This window comes from Ornithorhynchus anatinus, chromosome 4 (genome assembly GCF_004115215.2).
Source record: "Ornithorhynchus anatinus isolate Pmale09 chromosome 4, mOrnAna1.pri.v4, whole genome shotgun sequence".
In the NCBI taxonomy this organism is placed as follows: Eukaryota; Metazoa; Chordata; class Mammalia; order Monotremata; family Ornithorhynchidae; genus Ornithorhynchus; species Ornithorhynchus anatinus.
The window spans coordinates 83464448-83483469 of record NC_041731.1 but is presented as its reverse complement, the minus strand read 5'-3'; the positions used below and the strand labels follow the sequence as shown (position 1 = coordinate 83483469).

The following is a 19022-nucleotide window of genomic DNA, read 5'->3' as shown; positions in this document are numbered from 1 at the left end:
CGTGCCATCCACGGTGATAGAGAAGTCTGGGAGCCGCTCTCACATGGGGTTCATAGTCTCAATCCCCATTTTGCAGATGAGATAACTGAGGCCCAGAAAAGTAAAGTGACTTGCACATGGTCACACAGCAGACAAGTGGTGGAACTGGGATTAGAACCATGACCTTCTGACTCACAGGCCTGGGCTCTATCCTCTATGGCGTGCTGTGTAGCATGCCTTGCAAGGTCTTCTTCAGGTCCCTATGGCATCCAAATTTCCTGTTTGCTCCGGACCTTCCGCTCCTTCTAGGTATTCCTGTTCTCTTCATTTAGGTGAGATTTCCATTTTTGAAAGCATGACCTTTTCAATCAATCAATCAATGGTATTTATTGAGTTCTTACGTGGGGATAGAGCATTATACTAAGTAGTTGTGATAGTATAACAGAGATAGTAGACACATTCCCTGCCCACAAAAAGCTTGGAGTACTACTCTCTTCTGGTGACCACTTTTACTTTGTCAGCCATGTATAGTTTATATTCAGTTGCTGCTTTTGTTTTGTTCTATGGCACATATTTTACCGGGATCTCTAAAATGGTGTTTTTGAACAATCACTTTTGAATGTTACTCTTTTTAGCTATCCCTTTTTAGCTTCTCTGTGTCTCAAGTTCTCATTTAGATATTTTATATATTTTGTATAATATCCCTGCATCCATGCATATCCCTTTGGGCACTTGGTATTCACCCCAGAACCTCAGCCCTTAGGTACATACTTATAATTTTTGTATTTATATTATTATCTGTCTCCCCCTCTAGGCTGTAATGCTCATCTTGGGCAGGGAAAGTGTCTACTAACTCAGTATTCTACTTTTCCAAGTCCTGAGTGTAGTCTGCATACAGTAAGCACTCAATAAATGCCATTGATTGATTTGATTGATGGGTGGCTTTGTTTTGCTCTCACCCAGCAAGAATGCTAACTTTAGTTGAATTGTCACTATAAACCCACACATCCCCGCTGCACCAGATTCTGACCATTGTGACCAGCTGTTCCTGAAGAACAGACAGGAACTTTGCCTCCATTTCCTCTTCCTAGATCACTTAGCCAACATATAAGATAATTGAAATTCCCCACTGGTACTTTGACACAGTTTCCAGCTTCCAAAGTCTCATATAAAAGTGGTAGAGCCAGGATAAGGATCCAAGCCCTTCCAACTTCCAGGCCTGTGCTTTATCCACTAGGCCATGCTATGTCTAGTGCTTTATTGCTGCTAAGTTGACAATTAGGAATGATTAAGAATTATTTGCATGGCAACTTTGTCTCGAGCATTGTCATGCAAAACTGTCTCACAGACTGTTGGTGATGCTCATTGCCTTTTTATTTAGAAGTTTCCCAGTACAACAAAATGTAACTGACTCCAACTTGATGAAAGTCTTTAAATTTTCAGGTACTGAATTTAGTAATGCCCAAGCTATGTTAGTCCTACTGTTGGAAAGTGTGCTGCTCTGAGGATCAGGAGACCTGAGTTCTAGTCCCAGTTTTACTTTTAACTGGCTAATGTTTGTGCAACATGCTGTGTTCCCACTTGCCTGCTGGCCTACTTGCTTCTTACTCTCTGGCCCAAAGGGAACATGACTAGCAGGAGTCATGACTACTAGAGCGCCTGAGGCAATGTGCAAGCCACTACAGTAATAATATTAATAATGATGGTATTTAAGTGCTTACTATGTGCCAAGCACTGTTCTAAGTGCTGGAGTAGATACAAGGTAATCAGGTTGTCCCACGTGGGGCTCACAGCCTTAATCCCTATTTTACTGAAGATGTTACTGAGGCACAGAGAAGTTAAGTGAATTTCTTAGAGTCACATAGCTGATAAGTGGCAGAGCCAGGATTAGAACCCACAACTTCTGACTCCCAAGCCCATGCTGTTTCCACTAAGCCATGCTGCTTCTCTATACAACAATAATCTAGTGGAAAGTGGCATGGCCTAGTAGTGAGAGCACAGACCTGGGTTTGAATTCCCACTCTGCCACTTAACTTTGGCTTACATTGGGTGAGTCATTTGACTTCTCTGTGCCTGCTTCTTCGAATGTAAAATGGGGATTAAACTCCTGTTCTCCCTCCTACTTAGACTCTGAACCCTATATGGGAGAAGGGCTGTGTTCTAACTAATTGATGTGTATTTACCAAAGCACTTAGAACAGTGCTTGACAAATAGTAATTATTTAATAAATACTGTTATTGTTATTATGGTCAATTTCTTTCCACAGATTTCTTGGTCCTGAAGTTTCAGAACCAAGGCTGATATCACTGGCCACTCCATAAGTCATTTGTTAAGCATTTACTATGTGCATCTCATTGTACTAAGTGCTTGGGAGAGTACCACATAACAGAATTAGACACGTTCCCTGTCTTTAATGAGCTTACAGTTTAGAGGGGGAGACAGATATTAATCATCAATGTACTCACTGATATACTTTAATTTCAAGGAAAAAAATGGTTATCTTTTTTCAAGCCTAACAGGAAAAACAAGATCTTTTTGTTTGTTCATCATTAACTTCCTGAGAGAATAATTTTCTGGCTTTTCTTGCACAACGAGAAGAACAATTCCATCTGTCACTTCGGAACCTTCAGGAATTATAAGTTTTCATGGGAACTTTTGTTGAAATTTAACAGTTTTTTGGCTGAGGCTGATCAGACTTTTTGTAACTTCAATTTTTTTTCAGAAGCCATTAAATTTTAAGCAACCCAGGCTTACTTGTGACTGACAGTTCAAAAAACACAGTGGTCTGTTGTGTCTAGTTCATATCATGCTAGGGAATATTAAATCAATAATCATGCTATCAGAACCAGAATCAAATGCAAAATAAGTCCCTTGGCTTCTGTGTATAATGACACTTAATCTTTTGATGAATGACTAATGTGTTCTTGGACAGTAGCCCTACTAGAACAGCCAAGAGTAGGATGTTAATTTTAAGGTTGGAAATAATATTTTTATAGCATAGACATATTGGCCTTCAGTGAACAGTAGTGAATGCTACACTTAAGATCTTTGCCTTTATATTTAATACTAACAACTAGCAAATTTATCATGAAATTTATGAAAAGGGATGATTTAATTTGAGCTCATATTTTAAAAATAGAATTAAAGTGTTGGCAATGAATTCTAATTCTGTAGCATTCTGGAAGAAGACCAAGTTAATCATGTAAATAGTAATCTACCAAAGGAACATGGACCTATACAGTGTTGATCTTGATTATTTTTCCATAAAAAGAGGGCAATATAATACTTTAAAGAATCACCTGGAAATCAAGTCACAAAGCATAATGATTTATTATTCCAAGGGGCTCCAGGCTTGCTGTGTTACCGTTATTTGAAAATAGCAGTAAGGTAAAACCCTTTTTAACTGCAAAGTTGTATTAAATATAGTAGTTAATATCTACCTCATTCTTTAGATTTGGGAAGGAAAGGAGTACTAGCAAGTGCAAACAGGAATGGTCCATATAGTGATTTAATTAAAGCATCAAACCACATCATAGTTTATGTATTTGTGGGTTTGTGATCTATTCAGTTTTGGTGGCTGTGGTTACTTATAATGCTAAGCTCTACTCGTCTGCATTCCAGTTGTCAAAAATAGTCCTGTGTCTTTCCATCATGGCTGGTGAAGGAAAATCTACTATTTCTTATACAATTTCCTCACCTGCCTAAGGTTTCTGTCTTGATAAATTGCTAAAATAAAAGCAGGTTGCAAAGACAGCTTGGGTTTCTGGAATTTTAAAGTTAATATGGGAAATAAAAATAAAAAAGCATTATTCCTCTCCTAGGATTAAAATACATCTTGGATGCAAAATGGAAAAGTATATGAGGAAAGAACCTGTTAAGGCAAGAGGTGGCAATATGTCCAAGTGTCAGTTAAAGGGAGATTTTGCCTAAAAATAAGGTCGTTAGAGTGCTTCTGATTTAAATTTCTGAGCTTTGATCATCTCATTAAGGGATTTTTTTTTTATCAATACCATTTCTTTCTAATTTTAGTATTTGGTCATTTCTACTTTTGTTCATTCAATTGTATTGAGTGCTTACTGTGTACAGAACACTGTACTAAGTGCTTAGAATGTACAGTTTGGCAACAGAGAGAGACAATCCCTGCCCAAAAATGGGCTCACAGTCTTAAAGGGGGATGCAGACAGCAAAAAAATCATGTAAAATATTAATTTTACCTATGTAGTGGGGTGTATGTGTGTGTCCTTTTGTATTCAAGAAAGACACTACTCCCTCTTAAGTTCACCTATAAATTTGAATGTGGCTGAAAAGGCCAATATAGAATCTACAGCACCAGCCACATTTGGCACACAAAAAAGTTGCCTTGTGTTGTATTTAGCATTTTGTAGCACCAGGTGCTCTTTTCTGTTTTGCCTGCTGAATTTCTACCATATGAAACTTTTGTTCAAAGTGAGCTATTCTCTTCTTGATGGCAGTACACCATGCAGGTCTGTCTTCAGCAATTGACTCCCAATTTTCAGTTGGGATGGAGCATTGTCTTGTCTGAGCCTTTGTTCTTCCATGTCCTTAAAGCACCCCCTCTTCCTCCTTTGCTTTCAGTTTCCTAATTTCAGCACAGCACATTGAGCAATCAATTAATTGTGCTTATCGAGCATTTATTGTGTGCAGAGCACTGTACGGAGCACTTGGGAGAGAAGGATCTAACAGGTTTAGAAGATCCATTCCCTGCCCACAAGGAATTTATAATCTAAAGGGGGAGACAGACATTTAAAATATACTATGGATATGTATTTTTGTGCTCTGGGGATTATTTTCGTGCTGTGGGGATGAGGGTGGGCTGAGTAAATGGTACAAATCCAAGTGCAATGGTGACCCAGAAGGGAGAGGGAGTAGGGGAAAGCTTAATCAGGGAAGGCCTCTTGGAGGAGGTGTGCCTTCAATAAAGCTTTGAAGGTACAGAGAATGGCGATATGTCAGATACAAAAGGAGAGGGAATTCCAAAGCCAGACGCAAGATGTGAGCAAGGGGTCGGTAGCAAGAAAGACAAAACCCAATATACATTGAGTAGATTGGTGTTCGAGGAGTGAAGTGAACATGTTTTGTAGGAAAGCAGCTTGGTCAAGTGGAAAGAGTCTTGGCCTGGGAGTCAAAGGATGTTGGTTTTAATCCTGGATCTTCCATATGTCTGCTGTGTGACCTTGGTTGGACAAGTCACTTTATTTCTCTGTGCCTCAGTTACCTCAACTGTAAAATGGGGATTAAGACTCTGAGCCCCATGTGGGACAGGGACTGTGTCCAAACTGACTACCTCTATCTACCCTGGAGCTGATAACAATGCTTGGTACATAGTAAGTGCTTAAGAAGTACCACAATTATAATTATTACTATTATTATTATCATAATCATCATCATCATCCTGGGTTGTAATGGGAAGTCCATGAAGTAAGATGGGGGAGAGGGTGGAGGCTAAAATAATTGAGTGCTTTGAAGCCGATGTTAAAGAGTTTCTGTTTGATGCAGAGGTGGGTGGGGAACCACTGGAGATGCTTGAGGAATGGGGAAATAGGGACCAAATTTTTTTTTTTTAAATCATTTGGGCAGCAGAGTGAAGTAACTACTGGAGTTGGGAGAGATATGAGGCAGGCAGTAGGCTAATGCAGTAGTTAAGGTGGAGTATGCAAAGTGCTTGGATCAGCATAGAAGCAGTTTGGATGACAAGGGCAAACATTTGCAGTGTTGTGAAGATAGAACTGACAGGATTTGGTGACAAACTGAATATGTGGGTTGAATGAGAGACATGAGCTGAGAAAAATGTCAGTTATGGGCTTGTGATACAGGGAGAATAGTGTTGCTGCAGTCATGGGGAAAACATGGGGAGGGCAGAGTTTGGGTGGGAAGATGAGTTCTCTTTTGGACATGTTATGTTTGAGATGTCAGTGGGCCCTCGAATTAGGAAAGTTCTAAAGGTAAGAGTAAATGTGAAACTGCATAGAAGTTGGAGCCAGAGAGGTAAATTTGCTGTTTCTCAGCAAGTAGACCGTTTCTGAATCGTTGGCTTTGAATCAGTCTTGGTGCCTTCTCTGCATCCATTGTATTGACAGCTGTCTAGGATGCAGCATAATGGAGAAATTCCTGTTCATGCAGTGTATGGCATGTGTCCCATTATAAATTCAAGGTGTCTTTTCCAAGTCGTCATCTTTGTAGTAACATCAGTTGGCCCCTGTGGAGTTAAAATGTTTCTTAAAATTGCTGTTGCTTTAAGATGGTCTTAAGTGTGCTTGAAAGACTTGACTTGAAAAATGATTCTGCTAGAAAAATACTTTAAAAAAAAAAAAGTTCCAAATTCCCTAAACTCATGTCCCTCAATATTTTTATTAAAAGTTTCATCAGAAAGATAAAAATGAATGTTTAAGATCAGGAAAGTTGTGTTTAGTTTTTGGATAAGCAAATGATTCTACAATATAAACCAGGCCTATGTAAGTATAATAACAATATTTAAGTGCTTACTTTGTACCAGGCACTTGACTAAGCGCTTGGATAGATACAAGATAATGGGGTTGGACACAGTCCCTGTCCTATATTGGCCTCAGAGTCTTAAAACCCATTTTGCAGATGAGGTAACTGAGGCACAGAGAAGTTAAATGACTTGAGCAAGGTCACAGAGCACACAAAAAGTCACACAGGATTAGAACCCATGACCTTCTGACTCCAAGGCCCATGCTCTATCCACTACGGCTTGCTGCTTCAATTAAAGAGCATGAATAATAATAATAATAATGTTGGTATTTGTTAAGCGCTTACTATGTGCCGAGCACTGTTCTAAGCGCTGGGGTAGACATAGGGGAATCAGGTTGTCCCACGTGGGGCTCACAGTCTTAATCCCCATTTTACAGATGAGGGAACTGAGGCACCGAGAAGTTGTGACTTGCCCACAGTCACACAGCTGACAAGTGGCAGAGCTGGGATTCGAACTCATGAGCCCTGACTCCAAAGCCCGTGCTCTTTCCACTGAGCCACGCTGCTTCTCATGAACCATGGGAGCAGTCAACATGTAGATGCTCTAACTCATTTTTTTAGGATATACTCTGCATATAAGCAGAGCTATTCAATAGAGAGGCAGATGAACTGGTAGATTGTTATTGCAATTAAGTAGTAAACATGTGCATTGTCGCAATAGTGTGATAAGCATTGTGATAATTATAAGGAAATCAATTAAGGATGCAGTCATAGGACAAAAGATATTACCAATGAATATTATGCAGTGAAAACAAATAGAATTCAATCACACAAATGGCCACAGTAAGAATAATTGTCAGCTGAACAATTCTTGAAGGGGGAAGAGTAACCACACCTTTCACCTCTAGTCTGAGAATGCTCAGATATAAACTGTCAAAGCCTTTCCAGAAGTCTTAATTGTTAAAGACCCATCTGCCGCAGAGTTGTAGGGGAGGGAGAGGCTGCTCCAGACAGCGGGTAATCTTTCCCATGGCCCTTCGTACCCAGGTGTTCCTTGGCACTTCTGCCCACCTGGGCTAGGACAGGAGTAGGACATAGCTCTCATGGTACCCAGAGAAAATGAGGACGGCCTCCTCTTCATCCTTCCCCAAAGACATGGGAGCCACACTTCTAAAATTAGCTTTTCTGGGAACTTTGTGCTAATTTCAAACAATTGGTAAATATGAAAAGGCTTGTAGAATTTGAGCTGTCCTCCTTTTCTCTAATAAAATAGCCTATTAAATGGGATGCTCTCATGACTTTTCAAGATAAAGAAGTTTTGACGTTGATTTTTTTTCTCCCTGCTGTTTTTTTTCCAATTGTTCCAAAATCCTGCACGTGAGATGTCTGACATTATGTTTCCACATCTGCTATTTCAACAGAAACTGATATTGCTTTCTTAGAAATAAAAGGCACTCTTTGATTTCCTAATACAGACATTACCATTATGATGGATTCTACAAAAGCTTAAAAAATTCCACTGCAAAATCCCAATGCATTTTCTCTCCCAGATTCATCATTGAAATGATCCATCACTGTTTCAACCTTTGTCCCATTTCAAAAAGATCACTTTTATTATTTTTTCCACTAGGTTTTTAAGTCAATCCTTTCTTGGTCCAAAATCTTCCCCCTTCCCCACCTATCCTTGGCAATTCAAAGTTGTTTCAGGAAAGACAAGACCATGTCAATAGTTAAAATAGCTAGAACATTTTCTGATCCAAAGTGCACGGGCTGGAGGTTTTGACTAAGCCTGTGATGTTCAGGCTGAACTAGTGCATAACCTACATCCCGAAAGGGAAATGTCTTTGATGTCTGAGAGCTTCACTGATAAGATTTTATCTCCACTGCTGCTGACACTGTTGTAACTAGAGACAGTAAATAACAAAGATTTAGTGTGAGCTAGATATGTTTGCTAACAATGCCTTCTAGGAACTGCATAGGAAAAAGAAAAAATGAACTTCCACTACCTTAGATTGTAATAGCCAACTAAAACCAGAACTAATTTCCTTTTATTTTACACAGGACTATTTCCTGAATCAGCCTAATCTAAACTGATGGCTTTATCTAGAAGGATTTATGAATCATCAAAAGATACCTGCACTTCTTGCACTGAGATCTTTAAGCAAGCTCTATGCAGTACTGTTAGGTTCATTGACCAGGCCTAATTTACCAGTACAGATTATAAAAGTGTATTTTCCTAGTTCTCCCAAAAAGTTTTACTATCATCAAAATAAGTGGACAACATTTTTTCAAGGTGGAATAAATCATCAACCTAAATTCATCTTGGGTTCAGGAATGTTCTTTTCTTACCGTTACCATTTAGGTCCATATGCTGAAATTATTTTTGAGATTTAATTTATTTTTCCAATCTGGGGTCTTTCCTTCATTTAGCCATCTGTCAGTGAAATTACAGGTGATTAGAGGGCGGGTGGCCGGTGATAGCTATAGCACAATCGTCCAGTAAACTGAAAATTGTACTTATTCCTCACTGATTTCCTCTGCTAGAGATTTTTGTGGACACTGGAAGAATCCCCAGGTGCTGGGGGAGGCGGGGAATGGTAGAGAGTATCTCTTTGAAATGGCATTTAGAATAGCCCAGATTTTCCAATTCTTGAGAAATCTGTCTAAATGTCCTGAAATGTTCATTCAATCATATTTATTGAACACTTACTGTGTACAGAGCTGAGCTTTTAGAAGAGTACCATATAACTATCCATTCCTAGGATACCACTGAAAGTTATCTCCATATCAGTTAATAAATGATATTTATTGAGTGCTAGTTATGCACAGACCACTTACTGCTTGCAGAGCCCTGTACTAAACGCAAGGGGAGTACAATAAAACAGAGTTGGCACATTCCCTGCCCACAAGGAGTTTACAATCTAGAGGTGGAGAGACAGCTGTGGGGGTGAAGGGCAAACAAATGCACTGATGACACAAAGGAGAGAGAGTCAGGGAAAAGAGGACTTAATCAGGGAAGACCTCTTGGAGTGATTTTAATAAAGATTTTAAGTAGGGAAAGTGGTGACCTGCCTTATATGGAGGGGGGGAAGGGAGTTCCAAATAAGAGAGAGGACAAAGGAAAAGCGTCAGTGGTGAAATAGATGAGATTGAGGCACAGTGAGCAAGCTGGTGCTAGAGGAGCGAAGTGTGACGTTTTGGCTGTAGTAGGAAATCAGCCAAGCAAGGTAGGAGGGGCCATGACTGATTGAATTGAATGATTAAATGTTTTAAAACAGATGGTAAGGATTTTCTGTTTGATGTGGAGGTAGATGGGTAACAAATAGAGAAGCATTGCGGCCTAGTAGAAAAAACAAAGGGCTGGAAGACAGAGGACCTGGGTTCTAACAACGGTTCTGCCACTTGTCTGCTGAATGACCTTGGACAAGTCACTTCACTTCTCTGTGCCTCAGTTACCTGATCTGTAAAATGGGGAATAAGATTGAGAGCCCTATCCTTTACTCCTCTCTCTCATTCAATCCGCTTATTCAAGCCATCACTAAATCTTATCAGTTCTACCTTCACAACGTTGCTAAAATTCACCCCTTCCTCTCCATCCAAACTGCTACCACATTAATGCAAGCACGTATCCTATCCCCCCTTGATCATTGCAGCCTCCTTGCTGACCTCCCTGCCTCCTGTCTCTCCCCACTCCATCCATACTCCATTCTGCTGCTAGGATCATTTTCTCTGAAAAACATTCATATTGTTTCCCTACTCCTCAAGAAACTTCAGTGGTTGCTCATCCACCTCCACATCAAGCAAAAACTCCTCACCATTGGATTTAAAGTACTTAATTATCTTGCCCTCTCCTAACTCACCTCACTACTCTCTTACTATCCAGCCTGCACACTTCATTCCTCTAATACCAACCTTCTCGCTGTACCTCAGTCTTGCCTATCTCACCACTGACCTCTCACCCACATCCTACCTCTGGTCTGGAAAGCCCTCCCTCCTCATTTCAGACAGATAATTGCTCTCTCCCATTTCAAAGCTTTATTGAAGGCACATCTCCTCCAAGAAGCCTTCCCTAACTAACCCCTCTTCTCTTCTCCCACTCCCTTCTACATCACCCTGACTTGCTCCCTTCATTCATCCTCTCTCCCATCCCCACCTAAATATATATCTGTAATTAATTCATTTATGTATATTAATGTCTGTCTCCCCTTCTAGACTGTGAGCTCTTTGTGGACAGGGAGTGTGTCTGTTGTATACTGTACTCTCCCAAACACTTAGTATAGTGCTTTGCACATAGTAAGTGCTCAATAAATACAATTGAATGAATGACACAGCAATTAGTACAGTGCCTGGAACTCAGTAAGCACTTAACATATACCATAAAAAAAGCCCCAAAACTGGAGGTCCTCAAGAATGGGGAGTCCTGGACTGACCTCCTTTTAGAAAAATGTTCTGGAAGCAAAACCAAATGTGGACTGGACTGGGGAGAGATATGAGGTAGGGAGTTCAGAAATGAGGCCGATGCAGTAGTAGTTATGCTGGTATATGATAACCATAATGATAATTATAAGCATCAAGCACTGTACTAAGTGCTGTGGTAGATACAAGATAATCAGTCCCACATGGGACTCAGTGAAGTAGGAGAGAGAACATGTTTTAAATCCCCAGTTTGCAGATAAGGGAACTAACACATGGAGAAGTTAAGTGACTTGAGAATGGAGAACATGGAGAAGTTAAGTGACACATAACACAAAAGTGGCAGAGCTGGGATTAGAAGCCAGGTCTTCTGATTCCCAGGCCTGTGCTCTTTCCACTAGGCCATGCTACTTTTCGTGATAAGTATTTGGTTCAGCATAGGAGCAGTTTGGATAGAGAGGAAGGACAGATTTTAAGAACATTGTGAAGGTAGAATTGACAGGATTTGGTACAGATTGAATATGTGAATTAAATGAGAGAAATGAATAGAGGATAATACCAAGGTCAGTCAATTGTATTTGAGTGCTTACTGTGTGCAGAACACTGTACTAAGTGCTTGGGAGAGTACATTATTGCAATATAACAGATACATTCCCTGCCCACAGTGAACTTACAGTCTAGAGGATAATGGGCTTGTGAGTTAGGATAGTGGTATTGTATACAGTGATGCCAAAGAATGGGAGGACAGCATTTGGATGGGAAGACAAGGAGTTCTGTTGTGGACATATTTAGTTTTTGGTATAGGCAGTACAGCCAGTTAGAAATGCCCCAAAGGCAGGATGAAACGCAAGACTGCAGAGGAGGAGAGAGGTCAGGACAGAAGAGGTAGGTATGGGAGTCAGCCTCATATGGGTGGTAGTTGAAGTTGTGGGAGCAATTGAGTTCTCCAAAGAAGTGAGTGTAGATGGAGAGCAGAAAGGGGTGCAGAGCTGAGCTTTGATACCAGAGGGTGGGAGGCAGAGGAGGAGCCTGCAAAAGAAACTGAAAAGGAGCTGATAGAGAGATAGGAGGAGGAACAAGGGAGAACAGTGACAGTGAAGCCAAGGTTGGATAATGTTTCCAGGAAAATGTGATGGTCCAGGGTGTCACAGGCATCTGAGAGGTTTAGGAGGATTAGGATGGAGTAGAGGCCCTCAGATTTATCAAGAAGAAAGTCGTTGGTGAACTTAGAGCATAGTTTCCATGTAATGAAGGGGATGGAAGTTAGATTGCTGGGGTTTAAGGAGAGAATTAGAGGGGATGAATTTGATAGAAAGGGTGTAGGCAACTTGCTCAAGGAGTTAGGAAAGGAATGGTAGGAGGGAAAAGGGGTGGTAACCTGAGGAACCCATGGGCTCAAGGGAGGGTTTGCTTAGAATAGAGAAAACATTAGCATGTTTGAAAACAGTGGGGAAGAAGCATTGGAAAATGAAAGGTGGAAATTGGTGGTCAGGGAGGGAGGAAAGGGTGGGGACATGTTTTCATAAGATATGAAGGGTTGGGGTAAGAAACACAGGTGGAGATAGGTTTTGGGAGGAGATGATTTCCCTCTTGAGATATTCATGGAATATCCTGATATCCTGTTGATTCCCAAGGGATGGAGTATAATCTCCAACCTGCATAAATGGCCATGATTCCACTGGATTGTCCTGAAAGTAGGACCAGCCCTACAGGATTCTACATAACCAACTGTGGATAGTGGCCACTTTTACATCGTAGGCTCCTTTTCTAGCTGGGTAAGATGTCATGGACTTTTACAACTGGGGGTTGAGGAAGTTTTCACAGCCCCCTTCTTAATCGACAATTGGTATTAAGTGCCTATTCACTGTTCTAAACACTTTAGAGAGTACAATAGTATTAGTTGGCAGCAACCTTTCTTGTTTGGATTCTTCCAAATAAAAATATTGCTTTATGATGTAAGCTTCTTGCCCCTTCCTCTGAATAATTCTTCTAGGCGGGATACGATTGGTAGACAAATATACCAGTTGAATATTTGCTATGATCTGATAGATGGGTCAATCTGCCTGTTAGATGCAGGTTAATTAGATTGGACACAGTCTTTTTTCCCCATGGGGCTCGAAGTCTAAGAAAGAGGGAGAAGAGGAGAACTGAGGCATAGGGAAGTTGTGTCTTCTCCAATTAAGCCCTCTTTTCCTCAGCTCACTCTCCCTTCTGCATCACTTACACACTTGGATCTGTGACCTCTGGACATTTGATATTCACTCCATCCTCTGCCCCATAGTTCTTGTGTACATGTCTTTAAATTATAAATGATTTATTCATATTCATGTTTATCTCTCCTCCTAGACTATAAACTCATTATGGGCAGGAAACGTGTCATTAATTCTGTTGTTTTGTACTCTCCCAAGTGCTTAGTACAGTGCTCTGCACATTAGCACTTGATAAATGCCACTGATTGACTTATCCAAGGTCACACAACAACCATTTGTCAGAGCTGGAATTAGAACCCACGTCCTTTGACTCCTAGGCCTATGCTCCTTCCACTAGGCCATGCTGCTTCTGGTGGTGGGGAAGCAATCTGGATGTCATCAGGAGGTTGACTAAACCGAGTCACCCTAGTGACACCCTCATAACCTCCCCAATCCAGAATAGAACTCTGGCCCTGTCCCCCCCCCCCATGGTGGGTAAGGAAGAGAAGCGGATCAAGTCCAGAGCCTGGTGGGGAAGAGGGGAGTAAGGGGAAAGGGTGTCTGTGGAGGCTCCCCCAGAGAAAGAAAGCATATACCAAGGGTAAGCCAGTCCCTCTAACCCCGTTACCCCCCAGACCTGATCTGGCTGCCAAGGGAGCCTCACTCTTCCTCCTCTCCCCACTTCATCCCCTCTTCAGTAGCAGCACCAAAACCAAACCTAAGTACATTTGAGAAACAGAATAGTTACTTTGCAAACCTGCCTTGAGAATGATCAAAAAGGGAGAGCTCTGTACATAAAGTCAGATTAGCTTCATGATATCCTCTGGGGTTCCAGCACCCCTGTTCCCAGAGACCCTTCCCCTCTCCCTAACCCAATTCCTCCACTGCAGTCACCAGTCTGCACTAGGATTTGGAAGGGAAGTTGGAATGGGTATGTAGAGAGGTTTTTAGAGTATGTACTGAAGTGGCCAGGTTTGACCTTGACTGCCTCCAGAAATACATTCTTATGCCTTTGATGGAACATAAATTTTCCTTACCAAGAATAGTTTTCCCCTGCCTGCAGTTTTTAGTGGACCACATTCTGTAGGCCATTTTGGCTCTGATACAATACAAAAGTGAGTAACTATGGTTTTCCACAGTTGAAGCAACGTGATCTAGTGGCAAGCACATGGGCCTGGGAGTCAGAAGGACCTAGGATCTAATCCCAGCTCTGCTACTTGTCTGCTGTGCAACCTTGGACAAATCACTAACTTGTCTATGCCTCAGTTCCTTCATCTGTAAATTGGAGATTAAGACTGTGGGCCCTGTGAGGGACAGGGACTGTGTCCAACCCGGTCATCTTGTATCAACCCCAGAGTTTAGAAGAGTGCCTGACAAATGGTAAACGCTTAATCCCACAATTACTTTATACATGGTCAAGCACCTCACAATCTGTTATAATCGAGCAGCGTCTTGTCACTATCTCCAGCACATTGATCTTATTGTGCTTCTTGCCATAGCTCAATCAGTATCATTAGCCAGAGAAGCAAACGTACTGAAACAAAGCACTTCACTTCCACACTGATTTCTTTAAAGGAGTGTAAAATCATCTAGGACAGGTTTAGGGTGATTGTTTTTGACCATCACAGAACTTTAGATTAGGTCAAAGATACAGAGTTGCTAACCTCCTTTGTCCCATGAGGCTTTTTGTGCTGCAAATCATGGGGAATTTTGGGTGCCTGGACCCCTAAACTGGGAGGGGAAAGCTGTGGTCATAAAATGATGACCACATAGAATTCTAAATAAGCTCTTGGGATTCTCTGGGGGTTTAGATGCTTAGCTATTAGCATGGACTGTGGTGATTTGTTCATGGGGGCTTAGTAAGAGAATGCTGATCTGGGCCTCTAAACTCGAGGTGGTGGATAATTCAAAGAATGGATAGGAGGGAAACACAATTTTGGGCAGATTAGCGACTAGTTTCCTCAAGAGTTTACTGGTGATGTCTTCACCTTTCTTCACCTTCCCTTCCCCTCCACAGTTAGTAAACTCTACGAGGGCAAGGCTGTGATTTCTGTTTTCATTGTAAATTTTCCAGCTCGATCCCTGAGTTTTCAGTACAGTGGTTTGCACACAATAAACACAAACTGCAATGCTCTGTACTAAATAGGTCTCCTGTACAGTGATCCATACTGATTAAGTTACCAGTTGGTTTTTAATTTGGTGATTTTGCAGTAAAAAGAATAGCACTCCCCGACCCTTACTAAAACCAGTCAGAATTTCTTATTCAAAGATGGCTTATGTGAATGCTGGCCATCCCACAGAGTTGGTGTGAGAACAAAATGAGCTAAGTATAAGCACTATATACAGATATGTGCTCGACAGATTCAAAGTATTAAAATGATTACTATCATTATAATACATTATTATCATCATTGTCATCTTACTCTTTATGTTTTTTTCTACTGAATGATCTGGTTCAGCTGTGTATACAACCCACTCAATCTGTGGTGTTTATTGAGTGCTCTGTGTGGGGGGGGCAGGGGGGAGACATTGTATTAAGTGGTTGGGAGAGGCCAGTAGAGTTAGTAGACACAATCCCTGCCTTTAAGGAGTCTATAAATCACTCATATTTGAGTGCTTACTGTGTGCAGAGCATTATCCTAAGCTCTTGGGAGAGTACAGTATAACAGAGTTGGTAGACACATTCCATGCCCACAATGAGCTTACTGTTTAGAGGGGGAGAATTCCAATTTTATTAGGTGATTATCAACCCTCCACTTCAACTGTCAGACCTACAGCTAAACTGGGAAAAAATAAACTGGATCACAGAGCATGCCCCCATTTCTTAATTTCTGATCACCTTCCTGACTTCCAGCCCTGAAGCTGGCATAGATAAGAAAGGGAGGTGAAAAACCCTTAGGATTCTGGGCTGGATTAGATGTGCAGTGGAGTTCCATGGACAGCCCAAAGCCTGAGAAGTTTGGAAGCTAACCATCAAGTCTGGTCTGGATAGAAACAAACAAAAAACCTTCTGAGATTCCACGATGCTTCACTGGACTTTGTTCTGTGTTATATTAATGAAGAGTGATCCTTTAAGACTATCCCATTAAGCAGCGGTTTACAGAGTTTTCCTACCAAGTCTCTGCAAAATTCAAATTAAGAGGTCACCAGACATAAAGAGTAGAAAAATGGCATAGGCAAAGAGGGAGGCGGAGCTTTGTGCTGAAGTTCCTATGGTACAATCCAGCCTATCCCAGATTCCAAGATGAAGAAGGTCTCTTAACTCTGCCTTTCATGGCAATCCTATAGCCCGAGATGGGAAATGTGGAGGCTGATGTTTGTACGTGGGCCAGGACCCCAGAGGAAGAGTTTCACTCTGGAGAGAAGATGGAGGTAGACAAATGGGGTGTGGCAGCAGGCAGGCGAAGAAGAGAATTTACAAATACTTAAATTATGCTTTCCTCACATTTTCAAGTATTTGGGAATTCATTATTAGAAAGCTGCTTGATGTCTGTTTATACTGATGTCTGTCTCCCCCTCTCTAGACCATGAGCTTGTTGTGGGCAGAGATTGTCACCCTTTATTGTTGTATTGTAGTTCTCCAAGAGCTTAGTACAGTGTTCTCCACACAGTAAGCACTTAATAAATATGATTGAATGAATGAATGGACTCTGTCTTAAGTCTCTCTCTAAGTAGTGTGGCCTCCTGGAGAGAGGACAGGCCTGGGAGTCAGAGGACCTTGATTCTAATCTCAGTTCTACCAATTGCTTGCTGAGTGATCTTGGTCAGTCACTTCACTTCTCTGTGCCCTGGTTCCCTCAACTGTAAAATGGGGATTAAATGAATACTTGTTCTCCTTCCTATTTAGACTGTAGGCTCTCATGAGGGACAGGGATTGGGTCTGACCTGGTTGACGTGGTCGACCCTAGTGCTTATAACACTGCTTGACATGTAGTAAGAGCTTAAATGCCATTAAAAAAAATCTCTCTGAAGCAAGAGTCACTCGAACATCACTTTGTGCTAAAAACTGTTTTGGGTGCTGGAGAAGATGGTTATAAATTATAACAAGCTACTTAATATGAATGAAATCCATTTTATTTTATATCTGTTCACTATTCTGACCATTCACTATCATGCCTGACCTTCATTTGTATTTTAAGCCAACACCGGCTGCTATAAATGGAGTTGTTCCCTTTAAGCACTTGATATTCGCCCCACCCACAGCACTTATACTCATTTGCAATTAACTTTAATATCTATCTCCCATGCTAGAGAAACTGCTGGTAAGTAGTGAGTCTACCAACTCTACTGTATTCTACTTTCCCAAGCCCTAAGTATAGTCCTCTATACTCAAATGGTATTGATTGATCAATATGGAACTCTAGGTGCTTTATCAGTTGTTTTGTTATCATCTGGAAAATAAAGCACAAAGAAGTTAAGTGACTTGCTCCTTTTTTCTCTCTCACTGAACCTTAGCTAGCACCCCACTCCTACTACTACAAATCCCACTCCTACCATCCCCACACACCCTGCTTTCCTAAACATTTAGTGCAGTGCTCTGCCCTCTAAATTCTCATTAAATAACATTAGTTTCACCCTCTCAGGATCACACCTGGAGAGTTTCCAGTACTCTACCAGTCTCAGTTCCGGGAGGGAGAGTCAAGCAGAGGCCTACCCATTCCGTTCCTAGCTTGGGCAGTGGCTAGCGAGTGGAAGGCAATCTGCTACAAGGCAAAACTCACCTGTGCTGGGCAGAAGCGGCTTGGTAGAGTCTAGGGCCGAGACTCAGGTTTACTGGGCAGAAGAAGGCAGGGGTCAACCACTTCTGCATTTTTACCAAGAAAACTTTGTGAATGCTCTACCAGAAGGATTGCAGATGGAGATGGAGTGTTGTGGTACAGATGCGTCCATGGCATCACTATGGATCAGAAATGACTCGACAGCGTGACGAGAACATTAGTTTATTGATTGATCTGAGTGGTCCTAAAAACTTCAGACAGCTGGAGAGAATTGAAGGCAGAATGGGTGAAAGAAGGATATGGAAGCATTTGTCCTCCCAGGGTAGTTGTCAGACCACCACCCCACTTTATACACAACTTTGCCAAAATCCACCCCTTCCTCTCCTTCCAAACTGCTACCATATTAATGCAACCTTTATCCCACCTTGATTATTGTCTCAATCTCCTTGCTGACCTCCCTGCTATCTGTCTCTCCATACTCCATTCTGCTGCCTGAATGGAGCAAAACATTTCAAAACGTTTCCTTTCAAAACGTTCAGTGCTTCCCCACTCTTCAAGAAACTCCAGTGGTTTCCCATCCACTTCTGCATCAAGCAAAAACTCCTCACCATTGGTTTTTAAAGCACTTAACCACATTGCCTGCTCCTACCTCACCTCACTGCAATCCTCCTACAACCCTGCCTGCACACTTTGTTCCTCTGATGTTAACCATCTCAATCTAACTTGATCTCATCTATCTCACTGTCGACCTCTTGCCTACATCCTATCCCTGGCCTGGAACACCCTACCTACACCCTCCCTCCTCACATCAAACAGATAATTGCTCTTCTCTTCCCCCCACCCCCACCCCATCTCCGACTTCAAAGCCTTATTGAAGGCTCATCTTCTCCAGGAAGCCTTCCCTGACTGAGCCTTGCTCTCCTCTTCTCCCACTCCATTCTGCGCTGCCCATACTTACTCCTTCATTCATCCTCCCTCCCTTCCCCACAACACATATGTATATATCTGTAATTATTTCTTTATTCCTATTAATGTGTCTCCCCCTCTAGACTGTGAGCCTGTGGTGGCAGGGAATGTGTTTGATGATACATTTTACTCTCCCGTGCTTAGTACAGTGCTTTGCACAAAGTAAGCACTCAATATCATTATTAATAATAATGATAACCCAGAAGTTTTTAAAGTCAAAATATCTACCAAAAAGTATGAGAATTAATTCATAAAATGTTCATTCTTAATGTTAAACCAAATTACCAGTAGTTGTGTCTCTATA

General features: G+C 41.5%; 1 protein-coding gene and 1 non-coding gene across 9 annotated transcripts in view; both read left to right on the top strand.

The window, feature by feature from the left end:
- Positions 1-19022, top strand: part of NTNG1 (netrin G1) — a 301578-nt gene that overhangs the window by 90109 nt on the left and 192447 nt on the right. The window lies entirely within an intron of this gene.
- Positions 17608-17745, top strand: LOC114811495. The gene has a single exon (XR_003759193.1). It is a non-coding gene; the product is annotated as a small nucleolar RNA SNORA7 (small nucleolar RNA).